Source organism: Piliocolobus tephrosceles, chromosome 5 (genome assembly GCF_002776525.5).
Source record: "Piliocolobus tephrosceles isolate RC106 chromosome 5, ASM277652v3, whole genome shotgun sequence".
NCBI lineage: Eukaryota > Metazoa > Chordata > Mammalia > Primates > Cercopithecidae > Piliocolobus > Piliocolobus tephrosceles.
This window is the reverse complement of record NC_045438.1, coordinates 38417037-38441888: the sequence shown is the minus strand read 5'-3', so window position 1 is coordinate 38441888 and position 24852 is coordinate 38417037. Positions and strand designations below refer to the sequence as shown.

General features: G+C 39.5%; 1 pseudogene; it reads left to right on the top strand.

Moving 5' to 3' along the window:
- Positions 1–1434: 1434 nt before the first annotated feature.
- LOC111525528 lies at positions 1435–2201 on the top strand (annotated as a pseudogene).
- Positions 2202–24852: the final 22651 nt, after the last annotated feature.

Here is a 24852-nt window from a genome sequence, read left to right as displayed (position 1 = left end):
ACAAAATTAATGTACAAATCAGTAGCTCTGCTATACACCAACAGCAACCAAGTTGAGAATCAAATCAAGAACTCAATCCCTTTCACAATAGCTGCAAAAAATAAAATAGAATACTTTGGAAAATACCTAACCAAGGAGGTGAAAGACCACTACAAGGAAAACTACAAAACACTGCTGAAAGGAATCATAGACAACACAAATAAATGGAAACACATCCCATGTTCTTGGATGGGTAGAATCAATATTGTGATTATATTGTGCCATAATCAATTTGTGATTATATTGTGCCATAATCAAAAAATAATAGATGTTGGCATGGATATGGTGAAAAGGAAACAGTTTTACACTGTTGGTGGGAGCATAAACTAGTACAACCACTATGGAAAACAGTGTGAAAATTCCTTAAAGGACTAAAAGTACATCTACCATTTGATCCAGTAATCTCACTAACATATATATACCCAGAGGAAAAGAAGTCATTATACAAAAAGGATACTTGCTCACACATGTTTATGGCAGCACAATTTGCAATTGCAAAAAATATGGAAACAGCCCAAATGTCCATCAATCAAGGAGTATTTAATGAAAATGTGATATAGATAGAGATAGAGATATACCATGGAATAATACTCAGCCATAAAAAAGGAATGAAATAATAAGCATTCACAACAACCTGTATGGAATTAGAGATTATTATGCTAAGTGAAGTAACTCGGGAATGGAAAACCAAACATCATAGGTTCTCACTTATGTATGGGAGCTAAGCTATGAGGACCCAAAGGCATAACAATGATACACTGGACTTTAGGGACATGGGGGAAAAATGAGGGGTGGCAAGGGATAAAAGACTACACATTGGGTACAGTGTACACTGCTTGGGTGATGGGTGTACCAAAATTTCAGAAATCGTCACTAAAGAATTTATTCATGTAATCAAACACCACCTGTTCCCTCAAAACCTATTTAAAAATAAAAAATAAAATAAATATAAATAAATAAAACATAGGAACACAAACCTAACACAACTGCATAAAGAAACGCACAAAGTCACAATTATGGTTGGAGATTTAAATTCACCTCTCTCAATATTTGATAGAACAAGTAGACAGAAAATTATCTAAAACATGGAATATGTGAACAATACTATCAACTAAATTGACCTAATTGACATTTATAGAACAATCCACAACCAAAAACAGCAGAATACACATTCTTCTTATGTGCATGTGAAACATAGACCGTACTCTGGGCCATAAAACCAGTCTAAATAAATTTAAAAGAATTTAGGTCATACAAAGTCTATTCTGTGACTACAGAGGAATGAAATTTTTAAAATGACTAACAGGAATCTCTAGAAACCAAAGATTAAAAGGCAAATTGGCTCTGTTTGGAATCACAGGGATGCTAAGACCACTGCCTGGGCCTTCGCTGACCATGCTGTCCCAGGTGGCACATTCTGCCACCGCCATGGTGGCCCCCTCTCTTAAGAATACAGCCTTAGTAGGTCCAGGGATATTGCAGGCAACGAAGACCTTTCACACAGGGGAGCCACGCCTTGCCCCTCTACCACCTCTTCCTGAATATGGAGGAAAAGTTCATTTGGGGCTGATCCCTGAGGAATTCTTCCAGTTTCTTTATCCTGAAACTGGTGTAACAGGACCCTTTGTGCTCAGAACTGGGCTTATCTTGTGTGCTTTATCCGAGGAAAAATATATGATTATCCCAGAGAACTTCTCTACCACATCAATAGTATGGTTATTTGTCTATATAATATAAAAATATGGTGCCTCTATTGGAGATTTTGCTGAAAAATTCAATGAACAAAAAATTGCCCAACTACAAGAGGTAAAGCAGGCTTCTATCAAACAAATCCAGGATGCAGTTGATTTGGAGAAGTCACAGCCGGCACTCCTTCAGAAGCGCCATTACCTTTTGGATGTGCAGAAAAACAACATTGCTGTGGCTTTGGAGGTTACTGGGAACAACCGCATAGAGTAAATAAGTAAGTAAAGAATCACCTGGACTATCGTATATCTGTGCAGAACATGATGCTTTGAAAGAAACGAGAACACATGATAAATTAGGTGGAGAAGCACGTGGTGCAGAGCATCTCTGCACAGCAGGAAAAGGAGAGAATTGCCAAGTGCACTGCCAACCTAAAGCTGCTGGCGAAGAAGCCTGAAGCACAGTCAGTTATGTAAATGTATCTATCCCAATTGAGACAACTGGAAATAGTTGATTGACTAAATGGAAACTAGTCTATGTGACAAAATATTTCTGTATTGTATTTTTGTATTCTGCATTCTGTATTTTTAGGAGAGATAAACTATAACTTCAGTAGAAGTTACCTCTCCTAAAAATGAAAAGCTTATTTCATATAGTGAGATAACTAAATCTATTGTCCAGTTAGATGTTTCTCATCCTTCTTACTCTGCATTTCAGTTGTTCCATGATCACTTTTGAATAAGCACTTTGCCTTTATTAAAACTTGCTGCCTGGCTCAAGATTACCAAGCTATGGTTTAAACTTGTAATTAAGTATACCTTCTTGCAATATAGTGATAATTGAATGAAAAAATGGCAAATTGAATTGGAAAGTATTTTGAAACCGAATGAAAATGAGAAGGCAATGTACCTAAATTTGTAGAATACCACAAAAATACAGAAAAGCTTTGGTTCATTGAGAAAAATCTATAAAAGTGATACTAATCAGAAAAACACAAATTATCAATATGAGAAATGATAGAGGAGACCTCCCTACAGAAACTACATGTAATAAAAGAAAAATATGGGCCAGGCACAGTGGCTCACGCCTATAATCCCAGCACTTTAGGAGGCCAAGGCGGGAGGATCACGAGGCCAAGAGATGGGGACTATCCTGGCCAACATGGTGAAACTCTACTAAAAATACAAAAATTAGCTGGGCATGGTGGTGCACACCTGTATTCCCAGTTAGTCAGGAGGCAGGAGAATCACCTGAACCCAGGAGGTAGAGTGAACCAAGATCGTGCCACTGCACTCCAGCCTGGGTGACAGAGCGAGACTTTGTCTCAAAAAAAAAAAAAACCAAATATATAAATAAATAATAAATGGAAAATATGAAAATAATATGAATTTCCTGCTAATAAATTCCACAACTTAGATGAAATAAACAAATTTCTCCAAAGACATAAATGACCAACACTCACTGAAGTACTTAATCTGAACAATTCTATATTTGTTAAAGAAAATCAATGTGTAACTAAAAAAAATCTTCTCACAAAGAAAATCCCATGCCAACATGTCTTTCCAAAATTTAAGGAAGAAATAATATGTATTGTTACATGAACTCTTCAAAAAATTGAAGGGTTTGAATTCTCCCCATCTCAATTTATAAAGTTAGCATTACCCTGATACCAAAACCAGACAAAGACATCAATTAAGACCAAAAAAAACCCAAACCAATATCCCTCATGAACAAAAATGCAATTTTTTTAATTTAACAAATCAAATCCAACAATATACAAAAATGATAATACATCGTGAAAGAGTGGGATTTATCTCATGAAAACAGTGTTGGTAAACAATTTTGGCTTAACATTTGAAAATCAATCAACTTAATTATCTTATTAATATGCTAAAACATAAAATCCATATGATCATCTCAGTAAAAGCATAAAAAGCATTTGAAAAAATCCAACATAAATTTCTGATAAGAACTCTCAGAGAAATAGGAATAAAAGAAAACTTTATCAACTTCATAAAAGATATCTATGAAAAACTACAGCTAACATGGTACTTTATAATGAAAGATTGGATATTTTCCCCTTAAGACCAGAAAAAATGCAAAGATATCTGAACTTACATCTAGTTAACATTGTAGTGAAGGTTCCAGCTAGTGAAATAAGCAGAGAGAAAAGAACAAAAGGTATCCAGATTTAAATAGAAGAAGTAAAACTCTATTGTGAAACAACATTGTGCAAAAATATCCCAGGAAACCTACAAACCCTGCTAGACCTAATAGTGAATTTATCAAGTGTCTTTAGTTTGTTCAGCATGCTGTAACAAAACACTGTAAACTGGGTAGCTTATAAATAATAGAAATTTATTTCTCACAGATCTGGATGTTGGGAAGTCCAAGATCAAGGAACCAACAGATTCTTACAGAAATATATGTAACCAAGCTAAATCCATGATCTATGTTGTCCAGTGTGAGACTGGCGCTGTAATCAGTGGAAATTCTAGCTAACAAAGAGTAACATAAGAATAGTTCAATTTCCTCCCTTGAGTTTCCTGAATGCCATGAATTGTAGAGTCTCCAGCGAGGCTTCTCAAAACTTCCATTTTCCTTCCAACACTTTTCTCATACTATGTTGATTTGTGACCACGTTTGACAGAAATGTCTTCCCCTGGCCCATCTGCTTGTTATCCTTTTTCTTGTCATTCCTGATTCTGCATCACAAAAGACTAACCAAATAGTCTGGCAACAGCAGATCTGTCCATGGGAGTCAAAGAAAGAGGTAAGTCTGAGTGGGCAACAGTAGAATTCTTTGACTAGTTAAGGGATGAGGAAAACCTGAGAACATTCATGCATTGAAAGGAAGAACACTGATGTCCTTAAAAGCATAGGCTCTAGAGCTAGAATTCTAGGGTTCCGTGTCAGGCTCCGTTATTTACCAGTTGTGTGACATTGATAAGTTTATCTAACCTTTCCGAGCTTCATTTGTCTTATCTGTAAAATGGAGATAATAATCATAACTTCCTAAGATGACTCTTGGAGCATTAAACGATGTAATACATGTGAGGTACTTAGAATTACACCTGGCACATAGGAAGCTCTTGAAGCTAGGACTTACTTGCCATTCATATGTATATTAATAACTTCGACTCTTTCAAACATAGGTACTTTTGAGACCCAAAATGGAATGGGCAGTCTCAAGAGATAGTGATCTCCCTATTTCTAGAAGTAATCTAACTGATACTAGAGGAATGCTCCATCGAGAAAGTACACATCACATCCACTAATTTGATACTGATTGGACCAGGACTGCATAGAGACCCTTTCATATATGAGAGTCTATATTTCTATGCATCTTTTCTGTCTTGGTTATTTTCTTCCTGTTTCCGCCATTCATCCACCCCAGATCAGAGAATCTTGAATTCTCTTGATCCTAGGCAATTTTTTTCTTTTGCTTGAAGATGTTTTGTAAAAAAGCTTTCTTTCAGATGAAAAAACTGACAATTCACAAAATTGGGAAATGAAAATATGTTAACCTCAGAGGAAATCAAATATTTGATAATACAAAGAATGTCCCTGCCTTGTGTACACACAAGATTGTAAGTACTGAGAATTTTGTAAAACATATAAAATGTTTTTAGCCAACTGAGACCCACACAAAACAAGTCTTTCTGCAAGATGGATAAAACAGAAAAACTAATTTGAAGTTAATATTTTCTAAGTAGAGAATTTACAGGTATTCCACTATAAAATATGTTTCTCTGTTTTCTTCTTTTTCTACTTCTTTTGCATTCAGGGAAATTCTAATAAACCGTTCAGCTTTTTACCCTGGTGTTCAAAGGAAAATGCATTTTCTAATCAAAGGAAACTCAATGAAAATTATCAGAGTTTGTCCCCACATCTAACCTTATCTCCTTTACTCTACTTCCCCAAATGGTGAGATATTCTTTCAGTTAAAGGTCATCACAACCTTCTTTGTAACTTGCCCCCACTCTTCCTATATTTTTAACCTTCCTCTCCTTTCTGACTTTCCCACTTCAACCTGCAAATATTCCCACATGCTTCACGTTCACTACAAACCCTCCTTTGACCTTAGATCCACCTGCTACCAACCAGTCTATCACTTCTGCATCTCTATTCATAAGAATATCTCTCTCCTCTTCCCTTTCACTCTGCAGACATTTACTCCTCCTTCTAGAATCATTCCATAGTTGTGACACGATCTGCCTCCCACCCCCCAATAAGAGTAGTAAATATCCCTCATCGTCTCGCAGAATTACCCCCAAATACTCTATCGGTATTATCAGTTTACCTCAACAGCCTTGAGAGTAGGCCTAGGAGACTTGCCCCACGGAGAAGAAAGAGATATACATTGATTCCTTAGGGAATAAATGAATGCATCAATTCTAGAAAAATGCATATGAAAAAGAACTAATGTGATTATATGTTATAACCTTGATGGGTGCATTTTGTTGTTGGGACTTAAAATTTTTCAGATGAATAAGGCCAAGAGTCAGTAATCCCTTTGGCCCTGGATTCTGTGTAGGCAAAAATGTGTAAACTCCCACATGGAAATACTAGCCATAGTCTTGGTGCTCTCCAATCAGTAATACAATTGATAGCACATATTTTTCCCTGGGCCATTTTGTCTAATCTCACTATGATCTACATAACTTCTCTTGACTTTTTCCTTCTGGAGTCTATAATCTAGATATTCCATGCACAGACCAGCACACTGCCATGGGCATCCCTGGACAGTCACTTAGTCTTTCTATCTATGTGTACTTTTTTACCCACCGTCACAAAACTTGAGACACAGAACAATCTGGAGAAATAAGCTCTATTTATCCAAGATCACATGTTTTGGTGAATTTTTTTTTTTTTTTTTTTTTTTTAGTTGGGGATTTTTTGAAAGTTTAAAATTTTTTATCTTGTATACCTTATTTATTTATTTATTTATTTATTTATTCGGAGTACAGTGGTGCCATCTCCGCTCACTGCAACCTCTGCCTCCTGGGCTCAAGCAGTTCCCCTGCCTTAGCCTCTCGAGTAGCTGGGGCTACATGCCCGGCTAATTTTGTGTATTTGAGTAGAGACAGGGTTTCACTATGTTGGCCAGGATGGTTTCCACCTCCTGACCTCGTGATCCACCCACCTCGGCCTGCCAAAGTGCTGGGATTACAGACGTGAGCCACCATGCCCAGCCTGCATATCTTACTTTTTTAAGCCTCCCTTCATTGAGACTTATTATGGGATAGAACTATAACATGAACTTGGATTACATTTTCTCTTTCAGACTTTTCCACAATCCTATCCAGTTCACACTACGATTATAAATTTCATCCCCATTTTACAACTGAGAAAAATTGAGGTATAGGGAAATTAAGAGAGTTAATCTAAACCATATAGCTGGTAAGGTCTTGAGTCAGAACAGCTGTTTCCCAAGCAGATACTCTTAACCAATACTCTACAATGTCTCATGGAAAATCCAAGAATAGACATTCAGAGGAAAAACTGATGATAGATACTCAAGTGTGTATTTAAAAAGAGAATGAGGCCTGGGAATATATTTCCTTATTATTTATAGAGTGTGTAAGTTTTTAAAAATGTAGAATAAAAACATAGGGAACAGAAGAAAAAAAAATACCGTAAAGATTTCTGAAAGAACATTTTGACCTAAATAGGCTCTTCTAAGCAAGTAGTTCACTCCTGGGCCATTAGTCATGGATTTAGATTTTCTTTTGAGCTATTGATTAGCAAGTGAAATGCAATTTACAGATTTTGTTAATCATTGTTCTCTTGGTGAGCAAATTTTTCAATCTGTTTTAAAAACATTCAAGTAACAGAACTAAAAAACCCCAGGCCAAGTTGGATGGGAGGGAAGAGTGCTCAAACATTTGCAGTGACATCATTGTTTACCTAGCAGAGACCCTCCTAACGTTCTAGGAAGAATAGCTCCTTGAGGAAGGTTTCTGTTCTCAGAAAAACATTCCACAAACCTTTATAATTAAGAAGAAAATGTAAGACCCAAGAGACTTTTCCTTATCAGCAAAATCATCCTAAATGTATATGAATTTATTCTCTGAAATAATCAAGAAAGAGGATATTTTAAATATAAATAAATGGAGGATTTTTTGTTTTCCTATTACATGAATCCATCTCCATCCTGTCTTTGAGTTAATCATCATCAAATTGCACTAAATCAGAGATGGCAGGGGCTGCGCCTGGCTGGATACCAGTGTTTCTCAGTGTTTGGTTATACTGGAAATGTCTTTGGAATGAGCTTAATCTGAAAGATTTTTGACCAGCAATTCTGAAAGAGTTCTAAACAGCAGAGGTTTTCTTCTGGGGGGGGGGGGGGGGTAGGGTGGGGAGATGAAGGGATCTCTGTGTGTGATACATATTTTCTTCTTAAATGAAAAATAAGATGGTATCAAGAATTTCTCTCCAATTTTCTCTCTCGCACGTGCACACACACACACACACAGTCCCTCCTCCCATCACAACACTTCTGCTATTGGGAAGTCTAAGAGAATTGGAAAAAGGGGGAAGGAGTGGTGAGGAGAGGGAGACATTTATTTTCTGCACTGTTTGCTTTTTTAACCATGTTTATGTGATTCTTTTGGGGTAAAATAATAGCTTTTTTGAACACTGAACAAAATGAAAAGGCAAAAAGACACACAGCTACACAGTCAGCTGTTGCAATAAAGAAGGTAGAAGGGAAGTACAAGCAAAATATTCCAGGTTGGCAGCGTCATCTGTATTATTCTTTGGCTGAAAGGCGAAGTTTCTCCTGAGGGGTTAGGTTGTTTGCCCAGCTAAGGGGTGGGGTGAGGGATAAGGAAGGCAGATTTGCGTCTGTAGCTGATTGGCAGTTCTGTGAGGAATTATCCAGTCCAGTACGTTTTGTTATTTCGGCAGTTTCTTTCTCATAGTTGATGGTACTCTTTACTCTTGGGAGGGGGCTGGTGTGGGGAATGGGATGTTGTTTCTGCTGACTGCTGGGAGAAGAGAGTAGGGGGCAGCTGTTTGAGAGACTGAAAAGGTTCTGGGAGAATGGAATGTTGTTGTTCCTTCATTTTTGAAACCACTCTTCATTTTGATCATGTTTATACTTTAAAATTTCACACTGTGGTCAAACCAGGCAAGGTAAAATTTAACGTGTCCCCTGTAAACACTGGACAACTGCACTTGCCTGTATGCACCCAGGCAGACAATTTTTATATAGACATTTGGGGAAAAAAATCACAATTAACAACCAGAACATCAAAAGGCAAATACTTTAAATGCCACTTTTTTTTTTTTTTTTTTGCTTTTCCTACAGTTTTTCTATTTAATGGAGATAACATATAAACCCAAGGGCTGTCTTTCTCTCCTTCTCAACTATAACTTAGAATCACACCGAAGAAGAAAGTTGTAAATAAGACAAAGTTAAAATTTATATTTCACATCAAGCATTCAACTGTAATGTGAAAAAAGCAAACTTTAAGTTTACTGAAAAGGAATATTCCAGCAATTACCAAAAGATTTCACAGCTGTTAAAGTAGAGAAACTATTTTTTCTTTCTTGGATTCCAACTCATCATCTCTCACAATTACCTCATAACTAATCAAAGCTTTTGTGAAAACGTTAGTAGCCAAAAGCGCCACTTTGATTGCCTTCATTCCATTGACACACTATTTACAGGAGTGTTTACTGCCACTAATAACTTTCTTTTTTAATTTTAAAATTTGTTCCCTTGAAATCTGCTTTGAAAACAACATTAAAATATATTCTAAAATATTCACATAGTATTTAAAAAGAACATCAATTGTATTGGGCATTTCTTTACACCATGTAAGGAAAATGTACTCAGGGAAAGGGATACCATTCTTGATCTTGAAGATCACAGCATCAAGCTTTCTTCGAGCATCTTCTTCTTTGAGGATGCACTGCTTGGAAGAGCTATTATAAGAATATACGGGCCGGGCGCGGTGGCTCACGCCTGTAATCCCAGCACTTCGGGTGGCTGATGGGTCAAGAGATCGAGACCATCCTGGCCAAAATGGTGAAACGCTGTCTCTACTAAAATTACAAAAATTAGCTGGGCATAGTGGCATGCACCTGTAGTGCCAGCTACTCGGGAGGCTGAGGCAGGAGAATTGCTTGAACCTGGGAGGTGGAGGATGCAGTGAGCCAAGATCACACCACTGCACTCCAACCTGGTGACAGAGTGAGATTCCGTCTCAAAAAAAAAAAAAAAAAAAAAAGAATATATGTAGTAGGCCGGGCACGGTGGCTCACGCCTATAATCCAAGCACTTTGGGAGGCTGAGGCGGGCATATCACGAAGTCAAGAGATCAAAACCATCCTGGCCAACATGGCGAAACTCCATCTCTACTAAAAAATACAGAAATTTGCTGGGCATGGTGGCACTCGCCTGTAGTCCCAAATACTGGAGAGGCTGAGGCAGGAAAATTGCTTGAACCTGGGAGGCGGAGGTTGCAGTGAGCCGAGATCATGCTACTACACTCTAGCCTGGTGACAGATGAGACTCCATCTCAAAAAATGAAAAAAAGGAATATATGTATGTGACTTACAGACATCTGTGATAAACAGTCATGGCTAAATTAGACTGTGTCCATCCGTGCTTTCATACATTCACCAAGTATTTGACCAAGACTTTATGCTAGGTTTTGCTAATACAACCGTGTATCAAACATAAATACTGCTCTTAATTTGCATGCAATCTAATAAGAAATTTAAAGAATAGTGTTTCTTGGCCAGGCACGGTGGTTCATGCTTGTAATCCCAGCACTTTGGGAGGCCAAGGTGAGTGGATCATTTGAGGTCAGGAGTTCGAGACCAGCCTGGCCAACATGGTGAAACACTGCCTCTACTAAAAATACAAAAATTAGCCAGGGGTTATGGCCGGCGTCTGTTGTCCGAGCTACTTGGGAGGCTAGGGCAGGAGAATTGCTTGAACTCAGGACGTGGAGGTTGCAGTGAGCCAAGATCACACCACTACACTCTAGCCTGGATGACAGAGCGAGATTCTGTCTAAAAAAAAAAAAAAAAACAGAATAGTGTTTCTTGCCACTAGATCCTAGGCCTTTGCATCAGTCAGCTGTTAGCACAATGCTGCATAACAACAAAACCGTGACATTTTAGTGGCTTTCAAGAGTAAGCATTTATCTCTTGCTCAATATCTGTGGATCAGGTTCAACTTATGTAGGCTTGAGTCAGCTGGATTGGCTCCAAACTTTGAATTGGGTCCAGGTATGCTAATTCCTCCATAAACCAGTGGCTATCCAAGGCATGTTCTTTATGAAGCAAAGGAAAGAGCACAAAAGAGAAAGTTCCAGGGCACAATTCAAACATCTGCCCCTGTCACATCTGCTAACATCTCACTGGCCAAAACAAATCACATGGCCAAGGCCAGCACCAATGGGACAGGGAAGTATACTCCGTAGGAAATAATAGCCATAATAAAGACAGAAGAGAGTGAATACTTGCTGGACAAAATCCAATCTCCCCAAAACCCTCTTCTCTTTTCACATCATTCTTTCTCTAAGAGATCTCATCAAATCCAGAGATTTCCTTCCTATCTATGTATGGATATTTCACTAATTTTTATATCTCCAGCTGAGAACTCTCTTCTTAGTTCCAGTTTTAAAACCAAGAAACTACTTGATAATTGTACTGGGATATCTCAAAGATACTCCAAACTTAATATGTCTTAAATAAAACTCATGCTCAACCCCACTATCTATCATAGACCAAAGTAGTATTCTCCTAGTATTCTCCATGTCACTGAGTACCACATTGTCTATGCAAACCAGAAATCTAGGAATCTATACTATTCCCCCTCCTTCAAATCCAGTTGATCACCAAGACCTGTTTTACCTTCATCTTTTCTCTTCATCTTTATCAGCATCCTACTCTACCCTACCAGCATCTCAAACCTGATATCACTTAATATCTATTAACCAGTGTACTCACTTTCATACTAGTCCTATTTAATTGGTTTTCCATTTAGAGTATCATTTTTGAAAAGCAAATTTAATCATGTCACCATTCCTGCTTAACTCTCTTTAATGGTTTGGTGGTTTTTAAATATGCCCCAAATTATTTGATATTACTTCTTTTAAAAAGAGGAGCCTAATTCTCCTCTCTTTGAATGTGGAAAGGAATTAGGTGGGTTTTGTTTTTGTTTTTTTGTTTTTTGTTACCCAGGCTGGAGTGCAATGGCGTGATCTCAGCTCACTGCAACCTCCACCTCCCGGGTTCAAGTGATTCTCCTGCCTCAGCCTCCCAAGTCGCTGGGATTACAGGCATGTGCCACCACACCTGGCTAATTTTCATATTTTTAGTAGAGACCGGGTTTCCACCATGTTGGCCAGGCTGGTCTCAAACTCCTGACCTCAAGCGATCTGCCCACCTTAGCCTCCCAAAGTGCTGGGATTACAGGTGTGAGCCACCACACCCAGCCCTGGTTATTTATTTTTAACAAATAGATGTGATGGAAGTGCAATGTGACTTCTGAGGCTAAGTTTTTAAAAGTATAGCTTTGCTGCTCTCTCTTTCTCCCTCTTTCTATCTCTCTCTCTTTCTCTGTCTCTGTCTCTCTCTCTCTCTCTCTCTCTCTCTCTCATTACTTACTCTCAGAGACAACAGCTACCATGGCATGGAAATTCAAGCAGCCCTATGGAGAAGGAGCTCAAGCTTCTCACCAACAGTCAAAACTAATTTTCTAACGATGTGAGCCACCTTATAAGCAGATGACTGGTCAAGACTTCAGATGACTTCAGTCCTGTAAGATATCTTGTCAGCAACTTTATGAGAGACCTAGAGCCAGAGCTGCCTGGCTAAGCTGCTCCTGGATTCCTGACCCACAGAAACTGAGATACTAAATGTTTATAATTGTTTTAAGCCACTAAGTTTGAGGATAAATTGTTATGCAATAGTGGATAACTTCCCATTCCTCTTAGGAGAAAGAGCAAAATGCTTAAGCCCCTTCTCCAGCCACATCCCATAACATTTCCCAACCACTCTCTGCCTCCCAGACATGCAGATCCTCCTTCCGTCCTTTGGACACATGATGTTCCTTTCTACCACAGAACTTTTGCTCATTATCTTCTAATATTGCAATAAAGGTATTTCTTTCTAGCTTCACCACATTATATCCTATATTGCCACTAAATCTCCACAACCTTGTCACTTTTCCTGAGATATTTTTCCAGATATTAGTGAACTGGTTAAACTCACATATCATAACCTTTCTCTGCATCATGTAACTCCCCCACTCTATTTACATTAACCATGTGATAATTTGATTTCCATTTCTTCCTCTGTAGACTTCTTGAGAGTTCACTTAGCCCACCATTGAATCCCTAGTTGGAGTTGGCAGCCAACAAAAATCTGTGGAACGGATGAATAAAATGAAGGAATGTAAGATGTACACAAGAACCACAATCACATAAGACAAAACTTACCATGTTTGGAGTGAGCAGAGCTGGAAGGCCATACAAATAGGTATCAAGACAGATTGTCAAGTTTACCATTTATGTCCACAATTCCTGTTGCCTCTGTCCTTTCACCTCTCCTTCAAAAGTAGCCTTCCTCTTTCTCCCTGCTTCCCCTTAAAAGTTTCCAAATCCCTTATCTCCATTTTCCTTGCTTGTCAATATTCACTGGCAACAAAGGGTCAAATAAAGTCATTCACACTGAGGTGCTTATTGTAGGCAGAAAGTCCAACTGTGCAGGGAGGCCCTAGAGGGAAATAGAGGTAGAGGAAATGAGCTGGTTAAGAGGGACAAAAACCCAGGACAGAAGAGAGGCCCGGTGAGAGTGGACTAGGCTGGAGTCAAATGGAAATGAGGGGATGGGAGGATAAGGCAGAGGGCAGTGGGGCTAGTTCAGACCCCTGCCCAGCAGCCTTCCTAATCCAAGGAAACAAGAAACAGACACAGCTTCCAAGCCATAGGGTACAATCTGAAGTGTCTGCTGCAAAGCTAGACTGTGAGAATGCCTGTCTGAGGTGACTGAGATAAGGAATAGGAGGCAGGGTCTGGCATTGAAAAAAAGAAGCCTGCAGGAATAAGGCAGGATAAAAAGCCTCCAAATAGTAAGTTTTAGTGGAGACTAGGCACACTTCTGGATGCCAGAAATTAGAGGAAACAGAGAAACTCCAGATGAAAGAAGAGGGACCCTTTTATCTAGGGCTCAATAATCTGTAGATTCACCATTTCCATGGCTTCCTCCCCCTCTACGAGCATGGAAGGCTGTTCTCAGCACTGCATGGCCATGGGAAGCTCTGGTGGTCTTGTACAGATGCCCTTACTGTGGTTCCACTGGGACAGCTATAGATGGTCAAGTATTTACTCAGAGGTATATACATGTAAATGACTAAGAAACTTCTGTTTTGTTTTGTTTGAGATGGAGTTTCACTCTGTTGCCCAGGCTGGAGTGCAATGGTGGGATCTTGGCTCACTGCAACCTCTGCCTCCTTGGTTCAAGTGATTCTCTGCTTCAGCCTCCTGAGTAGCTGGGATTACAGGTGCTTGCCACTACACCCAGTTAATTTTTGTATTTTTAGCAGAAATGGGGTTTCACCATGTTGGTCAGGCTGGTCTAGAACTCCTGACCTCAGGTGATCCGCCCACCTCGACCTCCCAAAGTGCTGGGATTACAGGCATGAGCCACCGGCCAGAAACTTCAGTTTATTAGTTATTTTTTCACTTGAAAAATACATTTAAGTTAAAGAATAAATACTGATTACAGACTTCTGAACAAAGAAGAGCATGGCAGCATGCATTAGAAACACACGTGGGTTCATAAACACTTGCTGACACTCCTGGGGAAGCAGCTCCATTTCTTCAGCAGCTCCAAGTGTGGGTTCTGCACCAAGTCACTAAGCACTTCTTCCCAACCTGAGCCAGCTGACGAGGGCCAACATCAAACAATATTCAGTGCAAAACTTAAGACAGATGGCAAGTAAATTCAAAGAATCAGATTTTTGAGATATGCACAGTGAATTCATTCCCTGCCTTTTATTTACTAAGCTATAAAGCTTCTCAATGGCTTTATCATACTTTATTTGTTTAGCAGAAATATCAGTGGCATCTCAATGGCTAAAAGAAGTGGACCAAATGGATCCAGGGTTTTAGCTTCCAGTCTTAGTGACTGAAAAAGATCAACAAACCGTGTCCTCAACCGATTGCTATTGAATGGACTGTGCAAAGATAAAAATGAAAAATTCTGAATTACTAGTTGGTTTTATAACAGCGTATCCTGTAGTGTGACCAGACACAGTCCTTTCAACCTACAGAGTAAAGGGAATATCGCCTAGTCTAGCACATCCTCTAATCTTATCACCCAGGCCTACAGATTCCAGAATAAGCCACACTCTACCCCTACCACCACCACCTCTGGCCTAATTACTCAGCTACATCCTCTGGACATGTTCTGTTAGAACTCAAGGGTCTTCTAAAGAACTGCTATAAGACCACCAGACTTGCCTTCTAAATTCCCCTCTGGGGCTCTATTAAAGTGCTGTGTGACAGAGAGGGTACTTCCCCAGCCATAAATAAGTGTTGAGTGCAACCACACTTTCTCATTCTTAATGTTGGAAAAGTAGGAGGGCAGTTGCGGTTGTCAGCCTGTATGTGACTGATGACACGTAAAGTCACTGAGAATAAAATTATAAAATTAAATTCATTTTCTATAATTTTTTTGAAGTGATGTGTTAAAACACCAACAATCTTACCTTGGGAGAATGTAAACTCCTTAAGGATGTCTTTGCAAGCTTTTTCAACAAGTTATGGTCAACTGCAATGAATCAACACAACCGTCAGTATCTATGAAATCTGTCACTTATCAGGTGTAACTAAGTATAAAAGTTTCAAAATATCTGGTTTTTTAAATAAATTATGTCAAATTTGGGTTATCCCATACAATGTCGCTCTCATTTATTTGCATGCTTAGATGTTTCCTCGAAAGGGAAGAAGGACATGTCATTACAGCTAGTGGGAGGGCAACCCAGCAATCAACTGCTGCCAAATATCTTCCTCTCTTCCTTCACCCTCTCCAGGAAATCTTCTTCCTCTAAGAAATGTGTGTTTAAACACCTTATTTGGATATTTCCATGACGGTATATACCTTGTGACAGTGCCATCAATCCCGTGCATCTCGAAAGAAAATAAAAAATAAAGTGATCTCAGACATTAAGTCTTCTGTGAATTTTAAAGAGTATCTGAAAAAAGCCTGGTGCAGTGGCTCACACCTGTAATACCAGCACCTTGGGAGGCAGAGGTGGGCAGATCACCTGAGCTCAGGAGTTCAAGATCAGCCTGACCAACATGGTGAAACCTCATCTCTATTAAAATTACATCTCTATTAAAATTAGCCTGGCGTGGTGGCACATGCCTGTAATCCCAGCTGCTTGGGAGGTTGAGGCAGGAGAATTGCTTGAACCCAGGAAGCAGAGGATGCAGTGAGCCAAGATTGTGCCATTGAACTCCATCCTGGGCAATAAGAGCGAAAACTCCATCTCAGAAAAAAAAAAAAAAAAAAAAAAAAAAAGGTATCTGAAAAGAACGGTCTGTCTTCAGCTGAGTTCCTAGAGAATCCTGAACTAATGCAGTATCAAAGCAATCATTTCCCTCATGCTTTCATGGCCTGTCCCCTACAGTGGTCATTTAACTTAGTTATAACAATTCATCACATCTATCTCTTCATTAGGATACCAGCCTTGAGTCCATGGCTGTGTCTTTCTATCTTTGTGTTCAGGGTCCAGCACATCGCCTGGCACATAGTAAGAATGTGGCGCTACATGTTGAAACCGAATGAAATGGTTAGATGAATGGATGGACAGACAGATGGATAACCCGATGGATGCTACGTAGAATAAATAGAGAGGATTAATGTCACCTAAACCACAAATGCTGCCCCCTGTTACTGAACTTTAGAAGTTCTGACAATGTTTTGCGAACCAAGGTTATGCTTTGACAAAACTAATTTAGTGTTTTGCAAAGCATAATTTTAGAGCCCAAATGACCACATTTGACAGGATTTTGTTAAGCAGGGCTGCATTTTGTTTAGGCCAGGGCCTCACAACTGGCAGGTTATATACTTTTTATTTGTTTGAAGGTCTTTGCAGACATGTATGACTGCACTAGCTATGGGTTCTTTCTGGTTTCTGCTGCCCTGTAACCTCCAATAGAAAGATGCTGCTTCCAGGAGGTGCAATGTCTTCGTGGGTTTCCCAGAATCTTTTAAATGTCATAAGAAGGCAATAGATTTCTGAGGGGCACCTGAATTCTGTGAAAATGGCTTTGAACAATATGTGTTTCTTAAAATTTGTTTCTTTTAGGGATCAGGCTGGCAGCAATGTCATGGAGATACTGATGCGCTTCACTGAGAGGGAAACAGATGTGCTTCTTTGAGGAAGGGGCTTAATTCATAAGGTAAGTCACTAAACTCAATGCAGATTCTCAAACCATATGACTTTGTAAATTTGTCTAAGAATCAAATCATTTGTTCCAATTTAGTGTTTCCGACTTTCTGAGAATAGTATTTCCAAGAACACCCAGGAGAATTCAAAGTATGAATAATCCCATATCTGTTTCTCCTTTTTTAAATTAAAAAAATAGATAATAAAAGACAAATTAAAATATTTGAATTTTATGATTTAACTTAAGCTTACAGATTGATTCATTTGTGGCAAATTATGACTTGAAACATTTAAAAAAAATCCACCCCAACTTTCAAGAAGATGGTGCCAGGAAATGGAAGGCAGAATTTAGCTTACTCTTTGGCTTTAGCATCTTTTTCCTGTGCTATCTTTATAAAGGCTGTAAGTAGCAGCTTAGAAATGCTGGAGAGGTTTTTCATTTTTTCGTTCTTTTTTAAAAAGAAGGATTTGGCCAGAAACCTAGTTATTTGCATATAGTAGGATCTTGACACATCCTGTGCTTTATCTTGTTCACATTGTAAAACATTGCATATGAACTCTAGGATTTAAGACACACCAGCAGTTGCTGAACACTGCATTGAAAATGTATTCATTCCAAAGTGAATTATCATTGTTGGTGACGTTCTCTTTTCTAAACCTTAAAAAACTGAAAAATGGTAATACAAACCACATGCTTGCTTCATTCCACCACCATTCTTGGCAGGGTGAGAGCTGCCTGGCAACCTTACCGTCAGCTGGGGCTGTGGTAATCAGGGCAGTATTGCCCTGTAGTTAAATCTAATGCTTTCTTTCTGAGAACTCATCAGTGGATGTTTTTTCTTCTTATCAGACTTCTTAGTAATGTTTGAAAAGGGCTTCTGTGGATGAGGAGAATATGTCCTCATAGAGGGAGCTGCTGAAATAGTGAAAAAAATAAAAAGACAATAAAGTATTATAATGACTCTGCAGAGAAAAAGCCTGCAAGAACTGCCTGCCTGTTGCTTTGGACTTCGGCCCTACAGAGGCGTGGGACCCAGCCTGACTCAGCTGGCTGGGCTCCATTTCTTTCAGAGGCCTTAGGGAGCCTCGTTCCCTATGGAAACTCCAACAGCAAGGATCCAGTGTATGGAGTTCAGGGACCAAGGTCTGAAGACTTAAAACACAAATATGGCCTTATGTGTTTGGCCCTTGAACATTGACAATATTTTAATTCCAACATACTTAGGGGAAAAATATGTATTTGGAGCAACACCAATGATGAAAACATCCCTTTAAGTAAGCCTAATTATAACTGAGATGACACAAACTTGTTATGATAACTGAGCCTGCTGAAACTTCCAGGAAAGAAAGATCTCTGGAGCAGCCATAGCCACAGGGACAGTCTCTAATGTGACACAAAAGTCAATAGAAAATTGGAATTCACCAGGCAGAATTTTACTTTATAGCCAAATTGCATAAACAAGGACATTATTCAACTCTTCCTCTTCCCTGATAATTAAACAAAATGATGACGTGTAAAGTGCCTAGTAGACTTGTTTCACATGACTGGCTCTTGACACATATGTGAGTTTGCTCCTCCCTGGTCAAGCAGATTTGCTTTGAGATCCCTCTTCCAGAGGCCCTCTTAGCCAGCCCTTAAATACATATCATGTACACCACAGCCCTGTGGGGCCTCTTTCTTCCTTCAAGCACCTTCCATTGCTTCATCCTCTTTCAGTCTATAATCACCAAGGAAAAGAATCTCAAAAGGAGTTGATGAATCCAGCCAGTCGCTCCAGCTACTTAATTTGAGTAAGCCCTAAGAAAGTAAGGTCTTTCTGTGATCCTTAACCTCAGGGTCCTAAAACCCAAGAACTTAGATGAACTTTATTCTAAAACAGAGAATATTATTCCCCAGAAGGAGAAAGCAAACTATTCATAGTCACATAACCAAAGGACAGCCTCATTCTAATCTTATGATTTAGAGAGCAGTGGCCCTCTATGTAAGTTAGTTAGTTAGTTAGTTAGTTAGTTAGTTAGTTAGTTAGTTCTACTTTCCACAGTGGTTAGAGGTGCTTTGTGAACGGACAGGAAGTTATATACGTGCCTGAAATTAACTAGATGCACACATTGGAGGTTGCACCATAATGAAAACATACAAATATTTTTAATTTCCATTATAATGGGCAGAAAAGAATTTGGGCTGTACTTTCTCATTCCAGCTCTTCCTCTTACAGACCCTGAAATACTTAGAAGTTCAGCTACTGTCCAGGCGCGGTGGCTCACGCCTGTAATCTCAACACTTTGGTAGGCCGAGGCGGGTGGATCATGAGGTCAGGAGATCGAGACCATCCTGGCTAACATGGTGAAACTCCATCTCTACTAAAAACTACAAAAACTTGGCTGGGCATGGTGGCGGGTGCCTGTAGTCCCAGCTGCTTGGGAAGCTGAGGCAGGAGAATGGTGTGAACCCGGGAGGCAGAGCTTGCATTGAGCCAAGATTGTGCCACTGCACTCTAGCCTGGGCAACAGAGTGAGACTCCATCTCAAAAAAAAAAAAAAAAAGTTCAGCTACTTAGCAAACTCGCAGGATGGTCACATTCTCTGTCTTCCCCCATTGCACTTCTCTTCAACTAACCAGTAGGAAGAGTAAAGCCTATCTCAATACTAGTTGTAATAATTCCCTGTGTTTAAGTTTATAGATTTAAGTTTCAGGGACATCATTTGCCACTCAAATAATAAATAGAATTGCTTGTATTTGCATATGTTCAAGAGTTTTATACTTGTTTTCTTGCTTGTCACTTCTGTGAAACATGCTGAGATAAATATAGATATTATTGACTTTATTCTAATGATAAGGGGACTGAGATAGAAGTGTAAAAATGTCTCCAGGAAATACATTTCAAGTAGACTGTCACCAGGTGATGGAAGGCAGCTAGATGATATGTTCCTTTTTAACTGAGATTCCTACATGGCTATAAATGGGTCAAGGTTAATGCATTTTAAAATCTATATCTCATTATTTCAGTTACAGTGAATTTTGAACAGTCTTTAAAGAGCATAAATTTGAATTTATCAACAGTACCTTTCTCAGAAATCTGCATTTATTTATCACAATTTAATCTAACCTTGGTCTTCCACTTAAAGATTTAAGCTGTATTTTTTGTTTGTTTGTTTTTTCTCTTGTTGCCTAAGCTGGAGTGCAATGGCACAATCTCAGCTCACTGCAACCTCTGCCTCCCAGGTTCATGTGATTCTCCTGCCTCAGTCTCCCAAATAGCTGGGATTAGCGCCACCATGCCTGGCTATTTTGTGTGTGTGTGTGTGTGTGTGTGTGTGTGTTTAGTAGAAACAGGGTTTCACCGTGTTAGCCAGGCTGGTCTCAAACTCCTGACTTCAGGTAATCCACTCACCTCGGCCTCCCAAAATGCTGGGATTATAGGTGTGAGCCACCACGCCCGGCCTAGGCTACTTTTTTAATCCACACTGAATCCACTACCTTGAAGCTAGATTCCTCCTAGGCTTATCTCCAGGTGCACCTCTCTTTATCTGTATGTGGTCTCTTTTCTTTATTAGCTTTCTAGAAACAATTAAATACACAGCTTTAATTTCCTTTCTAGCTCCTGTGCATGAGCTGCAAGGGCTCTGTTCTGTCTTGAACTGTGTCTCCCAAGAAGGATGGAGCACAGATTGATCACTGCCATTTAGGGCATCCCTCTATTCTGAGAGACCCGCCCCATTACCAGCTCTTCCCAATCCAAGAATGTTTTCTTGGCATTGTTCTTTTTGGAATATGAGGGAAAGTTTTCCCTCCTTTTCTTAATTCCTTCCTTGATTAGCAGCTGCAAGTTAGGTATGATGACTTTTAACCACAAAACATCTCAGAAGGCTGTTGCTAGCAGTAACACAACATACAATTTTAAACAACTCTGTCTGATACAAGCTGTTCCAGCCAAAGAGTTCCTCTGAACTGATTTCTAAAATAGGTGATACTCTTCCAGAACATAACATTTTATGCGAGATTTTTTTCAATGGTGATTTAAATCATCGCATGACCCATTTATCCTTAAAAGCTCAACTTCTTTCCCGTGGTGCAGTCAATTAAATAATGATTTCTAGCACAACTGTACTGTAAGGGTCTCCTGCTACTTCCAAGAAGCTCCAAGTATTTGTGTGTTTGATATTGGAAATCATCACAGGATCCTTTTTAGGGGAAAGGCTATAGGTAGGTGTATCTGTATAGTTTTGGAGAGAAGCCAATAGATAGTCAAACATTCTTTTTCATGGATTTTAACTTTGTTAAGACTTGTAAATTTACCTTTCTAGAAGATTGTGTGTTTACCCTACATTTTCCCTATGTTAATCGCATTTGTCTGAAACTCAGTTACTTCTTCCTTTAGTTCCAAACCGTGTAAGTAGTTAATTATTTTCCCAAGTTCCACCTATTTAACTTCTTTATATCTTATTAGGCCCCTCTCTTCTGGCCTCCTAGAGCTGTACTCTACAATTATGTGACCACATGTAGCTATTTAAATTTAAATTGACCAGGCCCGGTGGTTCATGCCTGTAATCCCAACAGTTTAGGAGGTTGAGGCCAGTGGATCACTTGAGCTCAGGAGTTCAAGACCAGCCTGGGTGACATGGTGAAATCTCATCTTTACAAAAAATACAAAAATTAGCCCAACACAATGGCACAGGCCTGTTGTCCCAGCTCCTTGGGAGGCGAAGGTGGGAGCATGGGAGGCTAAGGTGGGAGGATCGCTTAAGCCTAGGAGATGGAAGTTGCAGTAAGCTGAGATTGTGCCGTGGCACTCCAGCCCGGGTGACAGAGTGAGACCCTGACTCAAGAAAAAAATTTTTTTTAATTACAAATAAATTTGAATTAATTAAAATTAAGCTAGGCCTGGCACGGTGGCTCACACCTGTAATCCCAGCACTCTAGGAGGCCTAAGTGGGCAGATCACAAAGTCAGGAGCTCGAGACCAGCCTGGCCAACATGGCGAAACCCCATCTCTACTAAAAATACAAAATTTAGCTGGGCATGGTGGCAAGCACCTGTAATCCCAGCTAATGGGGTGGCTGAGCCATGGCTCGAACCCAGGAGGTGGAGGTTGCAGTGAGCCAAGATCATGCCACCGCGCTCCAGCCTGGGTAACAGAGCAAGACTCCATCTCAAAAAAAAAAATTAAACTTTCAGATTTTCAGTTCACTGGTCACATTCTCAGTGCTCGTAGCCATACATGGCTAGTGACTAGTATACTGGACAGTGCACACATAGGACATTACCATCATTGCACTGCTGTTGCCTGTATGACCCATACGTTTCCTTTATCTGTCTTTCCTATGGTATCACAGGGCCTTGAGTGTTGGCTATATAGTAAGAACACTACAATATTTGTTGAATAAATAATCTATCCAGAAAGATGTCTTACTATTCACAAGATGGGAAGACAGAGAATGGGACTTTAAAAAGAATCCCTGATTGGAAGCAAAGAACAAAAAGGTGAGAGTCTCACTAAAGTAAAATGTGAGTAAGAATAATGGACAAAACACAAACACAAGCTTGTGCCTGTTGAGTAACTACAGAGAGATTAACGGTTCACAATGAGTTAGATTTCCATTCCGCACTGAAGTTTACAAAATTTTTACATCTGGCTATTTTATCAAAACTAGCAATTCAAATCACTAATCTAACCAGTTCATAGCCAGAGGTGAAACACACAGACAAACAGAAAAAACCATTATCATTGGAGCTAAAGAGTTCTCCATTAGTTTCTTTATTAATTCAACATTTGCTTGAGTTCAACATACAAAAGATGAAAGAAAAGAAAGTGCGAGAGAGATTATTAAGTCACCCACCACACAAAAACGTATTTATATAGATAAAGGCAGTTGCTAATTTAAAAAATGCATTTGGCTTAGAAGTTTGTTAAAATAATGATTCCCATAGAAACAAAACACATCCTATGATATGAGGCTCAAGGGCAGCCTTCCAAGGCCAATGTCAACCACCCCATAGGTGAGTTAGAACCTTAAGACTGTGTGTACCTCTGATTCTATGGGCAAATACATTCAAAACTCGAATTCAAGGTACCTGGATCCTCTCACAAGAATGCCTCACCTATATATCCCTGACTACCTTAACTCTGAATTAGTAATGGGGATTTTATGGCCTTGGGCCAAGAAAGCAAGAAGCCCAAGGGGGTAGAAACTGAAATAAGGGGAAGCAGGGAGCCAAGGTGAAAAAGGTGGCAGGAGCTCTGGATGAGCAAAGGGTGAGGAGCAGAAATAGGGCATCTAGAAGATGCAGAGGTTAAGGGACAGTAGTGGGGAAAAGGGCAGTAATGGGAGAATTCCACTTGAATGCTGCCTGTCCAACTGCTGCCCAGCACTGTGATAAAACCCTTAAGCAACTTCTCGGTCTCCCAAGACAAAGAGAAGAGTCCTACTTTGACCTCAAGTCTCATGTGTCTGGCTCTCTCCCGCCTCAGCTGTCACCAAGCTGCCCTTGGCCTCTTCTCTGCTGCCCCGGCCATCTTTCTGTCATTCCCTTGCCCCATGCCCACTCAGATCTCCAAATCTTCTACTTAACCTGGAATTTTCTTCATTTCCTTCTTGAGTGATTTTGTTTCCCTTCAACCTTCACCTTTCAGCATTTATCACTTCCTCAGGAAAATCCACCTTGAACCCTGGATTAAGTTCAATCTCTCCTATTATCTGTACTCATAATATGTGCTTTTACCTCATTGCATTTATCAGAGCTGTGATTTTACATCTATTGATGTAAATTGTTTGATTAAAGGCTATTTTTCCCTCTAAGTCTAGACTGTAAACTCCAGGAGGTCTGTTCCAGGTCAGTTTCTGCTCACCAGTGTGTTCTTAATGCCCTGTCTAGTGCGTGACACATGATAGAGCTTCACTAAATAGATGTGGAGTGAATGAATACATGAATGAAATATGATGGGGAGGTGATTCTCTCAGGCTCTAGATAAGGTATTTTAGGGGTTAATCCTCCCCGAGTATGGGAGACGTGATGTTTATGTGTACATCCAGCCATTCACAAATAAGAAATGACCACAAGTGAGGAAGTCCCTGTATTCATTTGAAAGTTAAAATGTTTATGCAACTCAGTGTGTTTTTCCATCCTTTCTCTCCAGCTATCCTCCTTTCCTTTCACATGAGATTTATTCTAAGAGCCTTGGACTGAATTTTTTAGTGTAATTGAGAAGACAGGAGGTTCTGTCCTCCAATAGAACACATACTTCCTCTCCTTAAAACAGAAAAATACTTTAGAAAGCTAAACTGTTCACAGAACACTCGATTTAGAATTGTCAGGGAGAAAAAAAAAAGAATCAAATCAGAAAGTAGCCTCTTTGACTTACTTTCACGGTTCCAATTAAATAACAGTAGATCAGGAAAATAAATGCGCCTAATTATAAAGTTTGTAGGACCTTGAGGGGTCTCATGACAGGGAGCACTTGTCTTCTTAAATGGGATTTACTCTAATGGGTTAGCCTCCTAAGAATATACTTGTATTTGTGCTTTGTGCTTCTTACCCTAAGGGGTTAACACAGAATGTGGTAACTTGTTCAGTACCCACTTCCTTATGTCCTGCTAAAGTAAAAAAGAACTGCTTATAAGGGCAGAAAATGTCATCATTTTTGCACTGGCCCTGACCCTAGCATCTAAAAATACAAAATGCTGGAGTTTCTATAGCAGGTGAC